General features: G+C 38.8%; 1 pseudogene; it reads right to left on the bottom strand.

Moving 5' to 3' along the window:
• Nucleotides 1–5,340: 5,340 nt before the first annotated feature.
• Nucleotides 5,341–14,086, bottom strand: LOC122469226 (annotated as a pseudogene).
• Between the last annotated feature and the right edge of the window lie 1,133 nt (nucleotides 14,087–15,219).

The following is a 15,219-nucleotide window of genomic DNA, read 5'->3' on the forward strand; positions in this document are numbered from 1 at the left end:
ATGATTTGCTCACATAACCCTTCTACCCCTATTTCTCTCTCTTCCTCTTCTGGGACCCCTATGATTCTGATGTTCCTTTTTAATGAGTCACTGATTTCTCTAATTCTTAAATTGTGCTCTTTTGCCTTAATCTCCCTCTTTTTTTCTGCTTCATTATTCTCCATAAATTTGTCCTCTCTATCGCTGATTCTCTGTTCTGCCTCATCCATCCTTGCTGCTGCGGCAGCCATTCAAGATTGCAGCTAAGTTATAGAATTTTTTATTTCATCCTGATTAGCTTTTACTTCTTTTACATCCGCAAAAGGGATTCTAATCTATTTTGGACTCCAGCTAGTATTCTTATTATCGTGATTCTAATTCTGGTTCAGACATCTTGCTTGTGTCTGTGTTGGTTAAGTCCCTGGCTGTCATTTCTTCCTGCTCTTTCTTTTGGGGTGAATTCCTGCTGAATTCTGTGGTTCAGCTTGTGCAGATTGTTGTGTTAATCCTCAGATCAGTTTTCTAGGTGTGTAGGTGTGTAGGATGGTTTAGTGTTGGTCTGGCTGTATTTCATGGAGACTCTTATTACCCTTTTAATATTGATACAATTTGTAGATCCTTCCTGATATAGGATATTTGTGTTCTTGCTTTTCTTTCTGGATTAGATACCTTAGGGATTTATCAGTTTTGTTGCCTTTTGCCTTTGTTAATTTCTTATCTTTTTTATTTTGTTAATTTCCACTTTTGCCCTTATTATTTCCTTATTTCTCCTTACTTTTGGCTCTTTCTTTAGCTTTTTGAAGTTGAAACTTAAGTACTGATTTTAGAGTGTTCTTTCCTAATATAAGTGTCTAAAGCTATCAATTTCCTTCTATTCATTTTTGTAAGTATATCACACAATTGTTGGTATGTTTCATACCAGTTTAAAATATTTTCTGATTTTACTTATGATTTGTATTTTGATCCAGGTATGTTATAGAATAATGGTTTAATTTCCAAATATTTGGGGTTTTTCTAAGTATCTTGCTGGTATTTCTAATTTAATTCCACAAAGAACATAATCTGTATGTTCAATCAGTGTGCTTATAATCAATATGCTTCAATCCTTTTTATTGAGACTTATTTTATGGCCATGCATATAGTCTATCTTGGTACATATTATATGTAATGACAATGATTGTATTCTTCTATTGTTGGCTGTAATGTTCTATAAATATCATTTAGGTCAAGGTGGTTTGGAATAGTGGTCAAATTATTTGTGTTCTTACTGAGATTTTTTTTTTTGTCCGGTTTTTCTGTCAGTTGATGAGGGAGAGATGTTACAAATCATGGATTTGTGTTCTGTCCTCAGTTTTGTCCATTTTTGCTTTGTTAATTTTGAAGCTCTTTTAATAAGTACATAGATATTTATGACTGCTCTATCTTTCTGAAGAATTGACACTTCTGTCATTATTAAACGTCCCTCTTTATCTGTGGTAATACTTTTCATCTTGAAGTCTATTTAATCTGATATTAATTTAACCACTTCAGTTTTATGACTAGTGTTTGCTTCATTTATCTTTTCTCATCTATTTACTTTCAGTCTATTGGTTTCTTTATATATATAAATGTGTCTTGTAGAAAATATACACTTGGATCTTGATTTTTATAATTTATTTAGACAGTTTCCACTTTTAAATTGGAGTGTTTAGGCCATTAAAATATAATGTAATTATTCATAAGGTTTAGTTATAGGGCGACAACACTGTTTTATCTTTGTTTCTGTTTTCTGTTTCTCTAGTCTTCCTTTCCTGCCTTATTTTGGATTTAGCATTTTTAAAAATTCCATTTATTTACGAATTGGCTATGTTAGAGTTTTTTGCATTTTTAAAAATTTTTTATTTTGTAATTTTTTAAAAGTTTATTTATTTATTTTGATAGAGTGAGCAAGAGTGTGAGCATGAGTTGGGGAAGGGCACAGAGAGAGACTTCCAAGCAGTCTCAGTGCTGCCATCCCAGAGCCAGACGTGAGGCTTGATCCTACCAACCATAAGATCATGACCTGCCCCCATGAACCTGTGAGGTCATGACCTGAGCTGAAACCAATAGTCAGGTGTTTAACCGACTGAGCCACCAGGTGCCCCGAGTTTTTGCATTTTTAACTTGATAGCTTAAGGATTACAATTACAGGTCTTGATTCTTTGTAATTTTTTAAAATCCTTATTTTTTTCTGTTCTTAAAATTGGATAATGCCTATTGATCTATTCTGAAGTTCACTGATGCTTTCTGTTATCACTTCTGTTTTGCTTTTAAATCCATCCAGTGTATTTTTCATCTCAGGTATTATATGTTTACCTGATAATTTTACTTGGTTTCCTTTGTATAGCTTTTATTTATCTTGAGATTTCCTATCTCTTTGGTTCATTATGCACCTTCATTAACAAACATTTTCCTTTGTCTCACTGAGCATATTTATAGTAGTTTAAAATGGTTTAAAATCTTTTGTGGTTTAAAATCTTTTTGTGCTAATTATAGCCTGTGGGTCATCTCAGGGTTGCTCTTTGCTGATCATCTTTTCTCTTGAGATTGGGTCACAAATTGCTTCTTTTTCCTATGTCAAGTAAATTTGGATTCTAACCTGGATGATGTGAATAGTATATCCTGGAAACTCTGTATTCTGTTATATATTTCTCCAAAGAGTTTTGATATTTTTGTTTTGATAGACCATGAAGTTGGAATCAAATCTCAAGCTCCATCTTTGGGACAACTCAAATTTCAGTTCAATTATTATATCTTTATTTATTTTTTTTAATTTATTAACCTTTAAAATTTACATCCAAGTTAGCATATAGTGCAATAATGATTTCAGGAGCAGAATCCTGTGATTCATCCCCTACATATAACACCCAGTGCTCATCCCAACAAGTGTCTTCCTTAATGCCCCTTGCCCATTTAGCCCTTCCCCCACCCACACCCCCTCCAGCAACCCTCAGCTTATTTTCTGTATTTAAGTCTCTTATGTTTTGTCCCCCTCCCTGTTTTTATATTATTTTTGTCTCCCTTCCCCTATGTTCATCTGTTTTGTATTTTAAATTACACATATGAGTGAAGTCCTATGATATGTCATTCTCTGACTAATTTCACTTAGCATAATACAATCTAGTTCTGTCTACATTGTTGCAAATGGCAAGATTTCATTCTTTTTGATTGCCAAGTAATACTGCATTGTATTTATATATATGACATCTTCTTCATCCATCCATCCATTGGTGGACATTTGGGCTCTTTCCATACTTTGGCTATTGTTGATAGTGCTGCTATAAACATTGGGGTACATATGTCCCTTCGAAACTGCACACCTGTATCCCTTGGATAAATACCTAGTAGTGCAATTGCTGGGTTGTAGGGTAATTCTATTTTTAGTTTTTTGAGGAACCTCCATACTGTTTTCCAGAGTGGCTGCACCAGCTTGCATTCCCACTGGCAGTGCAAAAGGGTTCCTCTTTCTCCGCATTCTTGCCAACATCTGTTGTTTCCTGAGTTGTTCATTTTAGCTATTCTGACAGGTGTGAGGTGGTATCTCACTGTGGTTTTGATTTGTATTTCCCTGATGATGAGTGATGTTGAGCATTTTTTCATGTGTCTGTTAGCAATCCGGATGTCTTCTTTAGAAAAGTGTCTATTCATGTCTTTTGCCCATTTCTTCACTGGATTATTTGTTTTTTGAGTGTTGAGTTTGATAAGTTCTCTATAGATTTTGGATACTAACCCTTTATCTGATATGTCATTTGCAAATATCTTCTATTCCATTGGTTGCCTTTTAGTTTTGCTAATTGTTTCCTTTGCTGTTCAGAAGCTTTTTATCTTGATGAGGTCCCAATAGTTCATTTTTGCTTTTGTTTCCCTTGCCTCTGGAGACATGTTGAGTAAGAAGTTGCTGCAGCCAAGGTCAAAGAGGTTTTTGCTGGCTTTTTCCTCGAGGATTTTGATGGCTTCCTATCTTACATTGAGGTCTTTCATCCATTTTGAGTTTATTTTTGTGTATGGTATAAGAAAGTGGTCCAGGTTCATTCTTCTGCATGTCTGCACTTCACTGCGCTTCTGCACGTCTGGACTGCACTGTCTAGTTTTCCCAGCACCACTTGCTGAAGAGATTGTCTTTATTCCATTGGATATTCTTTCCTGCTTTGTCAAAGATTGGTTGTCCATATGTTTGTGGGTCCATTTCTGGGTTCTCTATCCTATTCCATTGATCTATGTGTCTGTTTTTGTGCCAGTACCATACTGTCTTGATGTTTACAGCGTTGTAATACATCTTGAAATTTGGAATTGTGATGCCTTCAGCTTTGGTTTTCTTTTTCAAGATTGCTTTGGCTATTTGGGGTCTTTTCTGGTTCCATTCTAATTTTAAGATTGTTCTAGCTTTGTGAAGAATGCTGGTGTCATTTTGATAGAGATTGCATTGAATATGTAGATTGCTTTGGGTAGTATCAACATTTTAACAATATTATTCCATTCCATGAGCATGGAATATTTTCCCATTTTTATGTGTGTGTGCCTTCTTCAATTTCTTTTATAAGGTTTCTATAGTTTTCAGTGTATAGGTTTTTCACCTCTTTGGTTAGGTTTATTCCAAGGTATTTATGGTTATTATATTTTTATTTTTGTTCATTTATTTTTAATGGGAGCCATGGGTGTTTTTAATACATGAAAAAATTGACATTTCAGCTCAGTAGTAAGGGGGTAAATTATTTAATAATAGAGCCTACCAGGCAATAATTTGAATGCAAATAAAAGTATACCCTTACGTCATACCAAATATTGTCAACTAGCATAGTAGCAATGATTCATGAATAATAATGTAAATTAAATTAACTCAACAGAATTTATGTTAAGCATTATAAAAAGGGAGGTATACTGCCATTATATCAGGTTCAAAAGTTAATTTCTTAAGTCAGTGATATAGCAATTTAAGAAAGTATACCCATTTGTTTCTTGCTGATTTATCATGTTCAAACTATGTATGTCAAAATGTACAGAAAACAGATCTCTATATCAATACATCAAAATAAATGATCTACTTAAAGTCTACATCTGAATTACATAACTCCTACAAAAATTGAAATTTGTGCCTTCCATTATTACTAACAGAGCACCCTAAATCAACTGTCTTAAAGATAAATTTAGTCCTTCACAAAAGAAATAGTCCAGAGGTGTCCTTTACAAAAAAAAACAATAGTCCAGAGGCAGAATGGCTACAAGACTGGTTGGTTCAGTGGCTCAGTAACAACATTCAGGTACCAGGTTCTTTTTTTTTTTTTTTTTTTGAAGTTTAGATAGTTTACTGAGAGCCTCCCTCTCCCACCCCTCACAATCTCTAGGTCACTTTTTCCTCTTATAGATCTTGTGTGCTAGCCCCAGGAAGATGGCTAGAGGTGGGGGCATGGCCTACTGCTCGATGAGGCTCATAGAGTGGCTTTAGCTGTCTTCACACTGTGTGAACACAACTGGCAGGTTCAGCTCCTCATATAGTGCCTTCACCCGGGGTACATCCTCGGCCATAATTCTCCTGAAGGACCCGGTGCTGTTCTGGAGAGGCCCGCTGCGGACACTAAACTATCAGCCAGCTGCATTTGTTGTCCTGGATGTCAGTGCCAATCTTACCTGTCACACTGGGTCCCCAAAGAGATCAAGATAATCATCCTGAATCTGAAAGAACTCCCCCATCTCAGGATCTTATTGGCATTGGCATGTTCTTTCTCTTTGTCCGTGCACGCCACATACATGGCAGCAGTACAGGAAGATAGAGGGAGTAGAAAGCTGTCTTGTGCTTGACAATAGATTTGTACCTCTTTGCAGTGAATCTGCCATGATCCCCATTGCCCTGGGGGGCTGTGATGAGGTCAGGGTCTGGCTGATCTCAGTCTGATAGGAACTCTGTAGGAAAAGCTAAAGGATAGCAGAATTTCATCTAGCACTTCTCCCAGATTGTCACGGTGCTGAGGATGGAATGGACCATCCAGAGACAGGAGAGGCAATTGCCTGGCTCAAGGAGGTCTTGGAGTACGGTGCAAATGGAGACCAGTGTCAGCAGAGTTTGACAGCACTGAGAGCATTTCAGGAGCTGGTGGAGCCAAGGAAGCAGGATGCTGATAGTCTCTGGTGGGCTGGTGTGTGGAACTGCTCTAAGCTTTCTTCCTGGTGTCATGATGGTTATCAGAAGCCAGGCATAGGTTTGGATGCCATCAATGGCGCTTTGCTTCTGGAAGCATGTATCTACCACCTGCTGAAGCCCTAGTGGCAGGAGTAGCCTTCTTACCTGAACTTAAGTTGTAATTCATTTTTCAAAGACATAATGAGACATTACATCCAGACAAGGAGGTATCCAAAAAAGATTAAGATTCCATTTCACCCTGCATGGTTTCTTGAATCTTTGAGGAAATCTTTTCCAGAAATAATTTGTCAGATACATCTTTTGTTTATCTATCTAGAATTGGGTCCTATGAGCAGTCTAAACCAATTGCTAGCAATGAGAAAAGGATTATCATTAATGACAGAAACTGATCTGTGTTTATTCCCTGTCCTGTGATGGGAAATTGACACTCAAACTGCCAGCAAACTGTAAGGAGGCAGTGACTAAGATAGTCACTGAATGTCTGCCACAAGCACATACTGTGTTCTTGATTCATTCAGTAATAAGAAGGAGTAGAACCTAATGTTTGAAAATGCTATTATATCACAGAAAAATACAGATAATTCTTAAGTTACATGGTATTTGTGCTCTACACACTTTCCCTATGCAGGCATCCAAATAGAATAATAGATGAAAAAATTAAATAAAAGTGGGAATATTTTTAAAAATGTTTTATTTGTTTTTGAGATAGAGACAGAGTATGAGTGGGGGAGGAGCAGAGAGAGGGAGACACAGAATCGGAAACAGGCTCCAGGCTCTGAGCTGTCAGCACAGAGCCCAACACAGGGCTCAAACTCACGAATCACGAGATCATGACCTGAGCCGAAGTAGGACACTTAACCGACTGAGCCACCCAGACACCCCTAAAAGTAGGAATATTTTGAGTACATTTTAAAGCTGTATAGACCACAGTAAGTATTACAGTTCTTTCTCTCTACTGGAGACTTCTGGCATTAACAATTTAGAATTATGCAACAATTTAGAATTAGAGTTTTCTATCTCTTTTATATATAGATTTCTAATTATTTTGCTGACTCAAATACAGTTGAAAATATTATTTTTAAAACACTGGTTTTTTCTTTTAATTTTTCTTTTCTTTTTCTTTTCTTTTTTTTTTTTTTTTTTTGAGTTTATTTGAGAGAGAGAATAGGGGAAGGGCAGAGAGAGAGGGAGAGAGAGAATCCCAAGCAGGCTCCCCACTGTCAGCAAGGACCCCAACGTGGAGCTTGAACCCACGAAACATGAGATCATGACCTGAACTGAAATCAAGAGTGAGACACCTAACAGACTGTGCCACCCAGGTGTCCCTAATTTTTATTTTATTTTAATTCCAGTGTAGTTAACATACAGTGTGATATTCATTTTGGGTGTACAATGTAGTGATTCACCAATTCCATACATTAGTAGTGTTCATCATGATAAGTGTGCTCTTAATCCCCTTCACCTATTTCACCCATCCCCCTTCCCACCTCTGGTAGCCATCTGTTTGTTCTCTAGAGTTAAGAGTCTTTTTTTGGTTTGTCTCTTTTTTTTACCCTTTGTTCATTTGTTTTTTAAATTTCACATATGAGTGAAATCTTATGGTATTTGTCTTTCTCTGTCTTGTTTCGTTTAGCATTATACTGTCTAGATCCATCCATATTGTTGCAAATGACAAGATTTCATTCTTTTTACGGCCAAATAATATTCCATTGTATATATACACTACATCTTTTTTATTTATACATCTATTGATGGACACATGGGCTGCTTCCATAATTTGGCTCTTGTAAATAACGCTGCAATAAACATAGTGCTATATATATCCGTTTGAATTAGTGTTATCATATTCTTTGGGTAAATACCCAGTAGTGCAGTTACTGGATTGTAGGGAGGTTCTGTTTTTAATTTTTTGAGGAACCTCCATACTATCTTCCACAGTGGCTGCAGCAGTTTGCATTCCCACCAACAGTGCAGGAGTGTTCCTTTTTCTCCAAATCTTTACCAACATTTGTTGTTTCTTGAGCTTTTGATTTTAGCCATTCTGACAGGTGTGAGGTGATATCTCACTGTGGTTTTGATTTGCATTTCCCTGATGATGAGTGATGTTTAGCGTCTATTCATGTGTCTGTTGGCCATCTGTATGTCTTCTTTGGAGAAATGTCTATTCATGTTTTCTGCCCTCTTTTAACTGGATTAATTGTGTGTGTGTGTGTGCTTTTTTTTTTCTTTTCATGTTGAGTTGTAATTTTTTGTCTTGTGATGAGAACTCTTAAGATCTATTTTCCTAGCAACTTTGGAATACATAATGCAATCTAGTCACAATGTTGCCCTGTTAACTACAGTCAACCCTCTGCATTGTATCCCTAGGACCTATTTATCTTATAACTGAAAGTTTGTATTTTCTGGAAACGTTCACCCATTTCACCCACCTCATTCACCCACTCATCTATTGATGGACACTTGGGTGGTTTCCATCTCTTGGCTATTGTAAATAATGTTGCATGAACATGGGAATGCTGGTATCTTTTTGAGATAGTGATTTTGTTTACTTCACATAAATACCCAGAAGTAGAATTGCTGAATCATGTGGTAGTTCTATTTTTAACTTTTTGAGAAACCTCCATATTATTTTCCATAGTGATTGTACTAATTTACATTCCCACCAACAATGCACAAGGGTTCTCTTTCTTCCACATCCTCACCAACACTTGTTGTTTTCTTGTCTTTTTGATACATGGACATTCTAACAGGTGTGAGGTAGTACTTTTTTGTCATTTTGATTTGCATTTCCCTGATGATTTGTGATGTTGAGCACCTTTTCATGTATCTGTTGACTTTTTTTTAAGATTTTATTTTTAAGTAATTTCTGCACCCAATATGGGGCTCGAACCTACAACCTGGCCTTCAGGCCACAGCTTTTAAGATGTGCAAATAGGCCTCTTTCACAGAAAGACCTGTTTTTCAGTCTTCTGCCCCTGCACTGGGTCCTGGGGAAATAGGTGCAGTGAGTCTGTGTGAATCCATGAAGAACAGTTTCTTAGTTTGCGATACCCTTGTGGGGCTTGTGTATGAAAGCCCCATTGTCTTTCAGAGCTGGATGTTTTGGGGGCTGTCTCTTAGTTGGAAATCTTAAAAGTTGGGGTGACAGATATGTGTTCAAATCTTTTCACTCCTCAAGGAGAAGCTGGGAGTTGTGGGTTCCCTCCTGCTTGTGTGTTGTTATACCTGGGGTGGAGTTTTGTGAGATTGTGTCTTATCCTCTCCTACCTGTTCTGATATGGGTCCCCCACCCCGCCATTTCTCATTTACCTGACGTATAGGAGTAGTTCAGCTAGTTTCTGGATTTCCACCCTCCCCCCCCACCTCGAGGGAATTGTTCCATATGTAGGTGTGGTTCAGTGTGTCCATGGGAGGAAGTGAGCCTGAAGCCTCTATGTCATCATCTTGAACCACACTCTGTATTTCTTTTTAAAAATCGCTTTGTTACAGCAGCTTAAACTACACCTAGCTATGATAAAAATTCCTGGGAGTGTCTGTCTTCAGGATCTCTAATAACTGCATGAAGGATAAAACCCAGTTACCCATTTAGTCAATAACAGATAATTAATTTGCCTTAGTTTCTCACTTGTTTCTCCACTGTTTTTTAAAGTTGAGGTATAGCCCACAGCCAATATAATACATAGGTCTTAAATGTTCATTTTGATGAATTTTGACAATTTTTATATACTCATGTAACTACCACTGAAAGGAAGATACAACAGATTATTTCCATCATTCTAGAAGGTTCTCTTGCATTCCATTTCAGTCAGTTAGCTTCCCCCCATTCCCAGGCAACCACTTTCTCATTTCTATCATTATAGATTAGTTTTGCCAGTTCTAGAAATTGATATGTGGAATCATACGGTACGAACTTTTTGTAACTTCTTTTGATTAATTAACGTAATGGTTTTCATTGACGTTGTTACATGTATATCAATAATTGTTTTTTACTTTGTATTTATTTATTTATTTATTTTTATTAAAACAAATTTTTTTAATGTTTATTTTTGAGAGACAGAGAAACAGGGCACGAGTGGGGAAGGGGCAGAGAGAGAGAGGGAGACAGAATCTGAAGCAGGCTCCAGGCTCTGAGCTGTCAGCACAGAGACTGATGAGGGGCCCAAACCCACAAACCATGAGATCATGACCTGAGCTGAAATCAGATGCTGAATCTACTGAGCCACCCAGATGCCCCTACTTTCTATTTTTTTTAAGTTTATTTATTTAAAAAATTTTTTTAAATGTTTATTTATTTTTGAGAGACAGAGAGACAGAATGCGAGTGGGGGAGGGACAGAGAGTGAGGGAGACAGAATCTGAAGCAGGCTCCAGGCTCTGAGTTGTCAGCACAGAGCCTGATGCAGGGCTTGAACCCACGAACTGCGAGATCATGACCTGAGCTGAAGTCAGATGCTTAACCAACTGAGCCACCCAGGTGCCCCTTAAGTTTATTTATTTTGAAAGAGAGGGAGAGGGAGAGAGAACGCATGCACATTCAAGCATGGGAGGGGCAGAGAGAGAGAGAAGAGAGAGAGAATCCCAAGCGGGCTCCACACTGTTAGCGCAGAACCCAATGCAGGGCTCAATCCCATAAACGGTGAGATCATGGCCTCAGCAGAAATCAAGTGTTAGATGCTCAGCTGACTGAGCTGCCCAGACGTCCCAATAGTTGTTTTTTACTGATGAATACTATTTCACTGTATTAATGTACTGCTAATGGTAATTTGTTAACCTGTTGATGGAGATTTGAGCTGTTTTGAGTTTTTTGACTATTGTGATTCAAGCTTCTATTAACATTCTTCTACAAGTCTTTTTATGGAGATATATTCATTTCTCCAGAGTAATTATCTAAAAGTGGAATTACTGGGGCGCCTGGGTGGCTCAGTCATTAAACATCTGACTTCAGCTCAGGTCATGATCTCATGATTAGTGAGTTCATGATCTCATGATTAGTGAGGTCCCACATCGAGTGAGCTGGAGCCCTGTTTTGTGTGAGCCCTGCTTCTCCCTCTCCTCCTCTCTCCCTCTCCTCCTCTCTCCCTCTCCTCCTCTTCCTTTCTCCCTCTCCTCCTCTTCCTTTCTCCCTCTCCTCCTCTCTCCCTCTCCTCCTCTCTCCCTCTCCTCCTCTCTCCCTCTCCTCCTCTCTCCCTCTCCTCCTCTCTCCCTCTCCTCCTCTTCCTTTCTCCCTCTCCTCCTCTTCCTCTCCCCCTCTCCCAGGATTCTCTCTCTCTCTGTCCCTCACTCACTTGTACCCTTTCTCTCAAAAAGAAAAAAAAGGGAGTTGCTACACTGTAGAGTAAATATATGTATAATTTTGTAAAAACCTACCAGTTTTCTAGTGTGTTACACACTCACCGGCAAAGCATAAGAACCTCATTTGCTCCACAGACCCACCAACACTTGAGTTTAGTCGTTCTCGCGAGTGGGTAATGGGATCTTTTGTGGTTTGAATTTATATTTCTCTGATGATTTAAATATGTTCCTCACCTTTTCATGTACTTCTTGACCAACAATATATCTTCCTTTGTGAAATGTCTACTTCTTTTGCCAAGCTTTAAAAACTTGGATTGTTTTTATTGCTGATTTGTATTCATGTGTCATGCATATTTGCATTTATGCATTATGGACAGAAGACTTTTTGTAAGCTACCTCCCACTGACTTATGATCAATTTGATCTGAAGAGCTGTGGTTCTACTTTTCTTAGCAGGCAACTCCTATATCTTCAAAATTAGCTGGGCCAGTGTGCAAACTTAAGTATCCAGAGTGATGATGAGCATGCACGTTTCCCACTGTGCCCTTCAAAGATGCTACTCTCTTATCTACCTGTGGAGGCACATTTTTATTTTTTTATTTTATTTTATTATTTTATCTACCTGTGGAAGCACATTTTTATTTTTTATTTTATTATTTTATTTTGTTTACTTTTTTTTTTTTTTTTTTTTTTTGAGAGAGAAAGAGCACACGAGCAGGGGAGAGGGCCAGAGGGAAAGTGAGAGAATCCCAAGCAGGCTCCACGCTCAGCACAGAGCCCAACGTGGGGCTTGATTCCGCCACCCTGGGATCATGGCCTGAGCTGAAATCAAGAGCCAGACGTTCAACCAACTGAGTCACCCAGGCACCCTACAATTTGTTCTTAAACCCTGTTATATCATTTTCAAAATGTATTCAAAAACAAGTCTTCAGTAAGATTTGTAGAAAAGGTCAAGGAATCCATTTTTAAAAGAAGGAAAAATGGAGGAATAAGAGGAGTTGCATTCTCAACGCGACAATATATGACTGCTCAGGGTTTTAAACTCAGATTAAAATGATTATCCTTGGGGGCACCTGGGTGGCTCAGTCAGTTGAGCGTCTGACTCTTGGTTTCAGCTCAGGTCATGATCTCACGATTTCATGGGTTCAAGCCCTACGTTGGGCTCTGTGTTGGCAGTGCGGAGCCTGCTTGGGATTCCCTGTCTCCTCTCTCTCACCCTCCCACACTCACACTGTCCATGTCTCTCTCAAAATAAGTAAACTTAAAAAAATTATTCCTTGATTAGGGGGAAGTTTCTTTGGAGTTTTACATAATAACATCAAAACACATTCAGTGATACATTATTAAACTGAGTTTATTATTAACTTCATTATTATGCTTCTGGAGTAAACTTTGAAAATGTGTTTCTATCCTAAGCTGAAGTTCCTTTTCTACCTGTCTATTGGCATAGAATCCTAGTCCTGGATGGACATCAGACTGTCTTCTTGCCCTTTATTTATTTATTTATTTATTTATTTAAATTTTATTTATTTATTTATTTTTTAAATTTTTTTTAACGTTTATTTATTTTTGAGACAGAGAGAGACAGAGCATGAACGGGGGAGGGTCAGAGAGAGGGAGACACAGAATCCGAAACAGGCTCCAGGCTCTGAGCTGTCAGCACAGAGCTTGACGCGGGGCTGGAACTCATGGACCGTGAGATCATGACCTGAGCCGAAGTCTGCTGCCCAACCAACTGAGCCACCCAGGCGCCCCTTCTTGCCCTTTAATAAATCCATGTGATACCACATGGATCTGTGTTCTTTTTTTTTTTTTTCTTTTAAGTGTCAGAAAGGAAGATTGGTATTTTAAATTCTCATTCCAGTGCTCTGACCCCTCTTTGCTGGCTTGTTCCTTCTTATCAACTCAGCTCCTGTTGTCACATAATATAGTCAAATCCTGTATTCTGTTCTAATTAGGAAGGGACTTTACTCTCTTTCATTCTTATACACATTTAAACATATTGCAAAATATTTCTTTAGGTATCTTTTTTTTTTTTTAGCTTGGATTTTTTTTCTTGAAAATGAAAAAAATGCGTGTTTTTAACTTTACTCACAGGTCTTTGCGTTAGTTCTTTACTCATTCCCACTCGATCCTTTGTAAGTCACCAGAAAGAAAAAGAAAGAAAGGATATAATTGGACTCCCTTTGGGAGTGGACGGGCAGGACGATGACACGTGTAGAGGGTGAGGTGGAGCAAAGCACACGCAGAGACAGAGGCTTTCCCCCCTGGACACACCAGGAGACGTAGAGGGACATGGAAGCAGAGCAAGGCAGAGATGAACAGATACAGAAGTTATGTATGTTCCTAAATAGGCCTAAGTCTAAATCTGTTGCTTTAGGCACTTTGAGGAATATGGGCGTAGGAAGCTCGTTTGAGAACTTGCTTTCCTTCTGATCCCTTCTCCTTCAAGAGGTCTGAAGTCAGTAGTTTTTCTTTGTTGTCATGGAAGTAGTTCTTAAAGAATTAACAACTACAGAATTCTTTATGATGCCAGAAGATGACGCTAGGGTGATAATCCAGAAGGAGAAATCCGTGTCAATTATCACCTTACTGCGTCTTCGCTCCATGTCTACTCTTGAATGTATGTTCTGCAGTAGTGGACAGATCGCTTCGATCTCCATTACGGTGACTGTGATGTTAGGCTTTCTCAGCCGAGGGCACTGGAGGAGCAGGAGGGAAGAAAAGAACTGTCCTGCTGATTTGGCTGGTGAATGAGTAGTGTGTGTATGGGACATCTGATGGAGTTCTGCCCCAACCATGGATTGTCTTGATGACCTTGCAGCCTTAACAGGCGATAGCCATCTCCCGGCCCTGTGGATGAGAAGCCTGTTCCCTGAAGGATTCATGCTTTGCATCGGTGATTCTGCCAACACCTGCTCCACCATGCAGATCACCTGTGACTCAGATGGTTTCCACTGAGAGGCTGCCCCCCCCGCCCCCCGCAGGTCCCCACTGCTTGTGAACATCCTTGCCATTGGCTGCTGACAGACTGTACCCAGCTTGTGTGCTGGAGGGTTGCTTCCTGCTTGCCCAGGGATTGCAGACCAGCTCTGGCCTGGGTAAACCAACACATTCTTCTGCTGAGGGTGCACTAAGTTCTCCAGTGAGGTCTGAACCCAAGCCTTGGGGAAGGGGACCCTTTCCCAGATTGTCTTTCCTTAGGTACTCTCCCTTAGCTCAGGGTATCAAATTTCCTTATATCCTATAGGCACTCATCAGAATTAAGTAATTCTTTATATTAAACTTACCCTGTTCAACCTGCTGTGTCAAGGGGTGGCAATACTGATGTTTTAGCAAGAAACAGAGTTGTTTTTCCACTGATAGAATATTAGAGAGGAATTTATAGAATGAAGTAGGAATAAATGAGCCGGTTTCTTCATTTGCAGCTTTTTTCTTACCTAATTCTGATTTTAGGGTTTGGAAATTTGACATTTTTGTGTCCTAAGCTAGACTGTCCAATCCATGCTGAGAGAAATTCTAACTCCTGTGTACCTGAGACTTGGGATGGGGCAACAGAAATCTAAGTAAGGTCCCCGCTGAAAAGGTCAGTCATGATTTCAGGTTAGTGCAGATCTCATGGCAGAACTTCAGATTACTGACATTGTGTGACAGGTTGATTCCTTTTGAGGAAAAATAGTGCAGTTGAGCCTCAAGATGTGCTTAGCTTGTTCAAATTTAAAGCAGATCTGGGAGAAAGTGAGCAGGGAAAAACACCCATATCATAACCTGGGGATTGCACAAAAATGGGACAATA

Source organism: Prionailurus bengalensis, chromosome B1 (genome assembly GCF_016509475.1).
Source record: "Prionailurus bengalensis isolate Pbe53 chromosome B1, Fcat_Pben_1.1_paternal_pri, whole genome shotgun sequence".
NCBI lineage: Eukaryota > Metazoa > Chordata > Mammalia > Carnivora > Felidae > Prionailurus > Prionailurus bengalensis.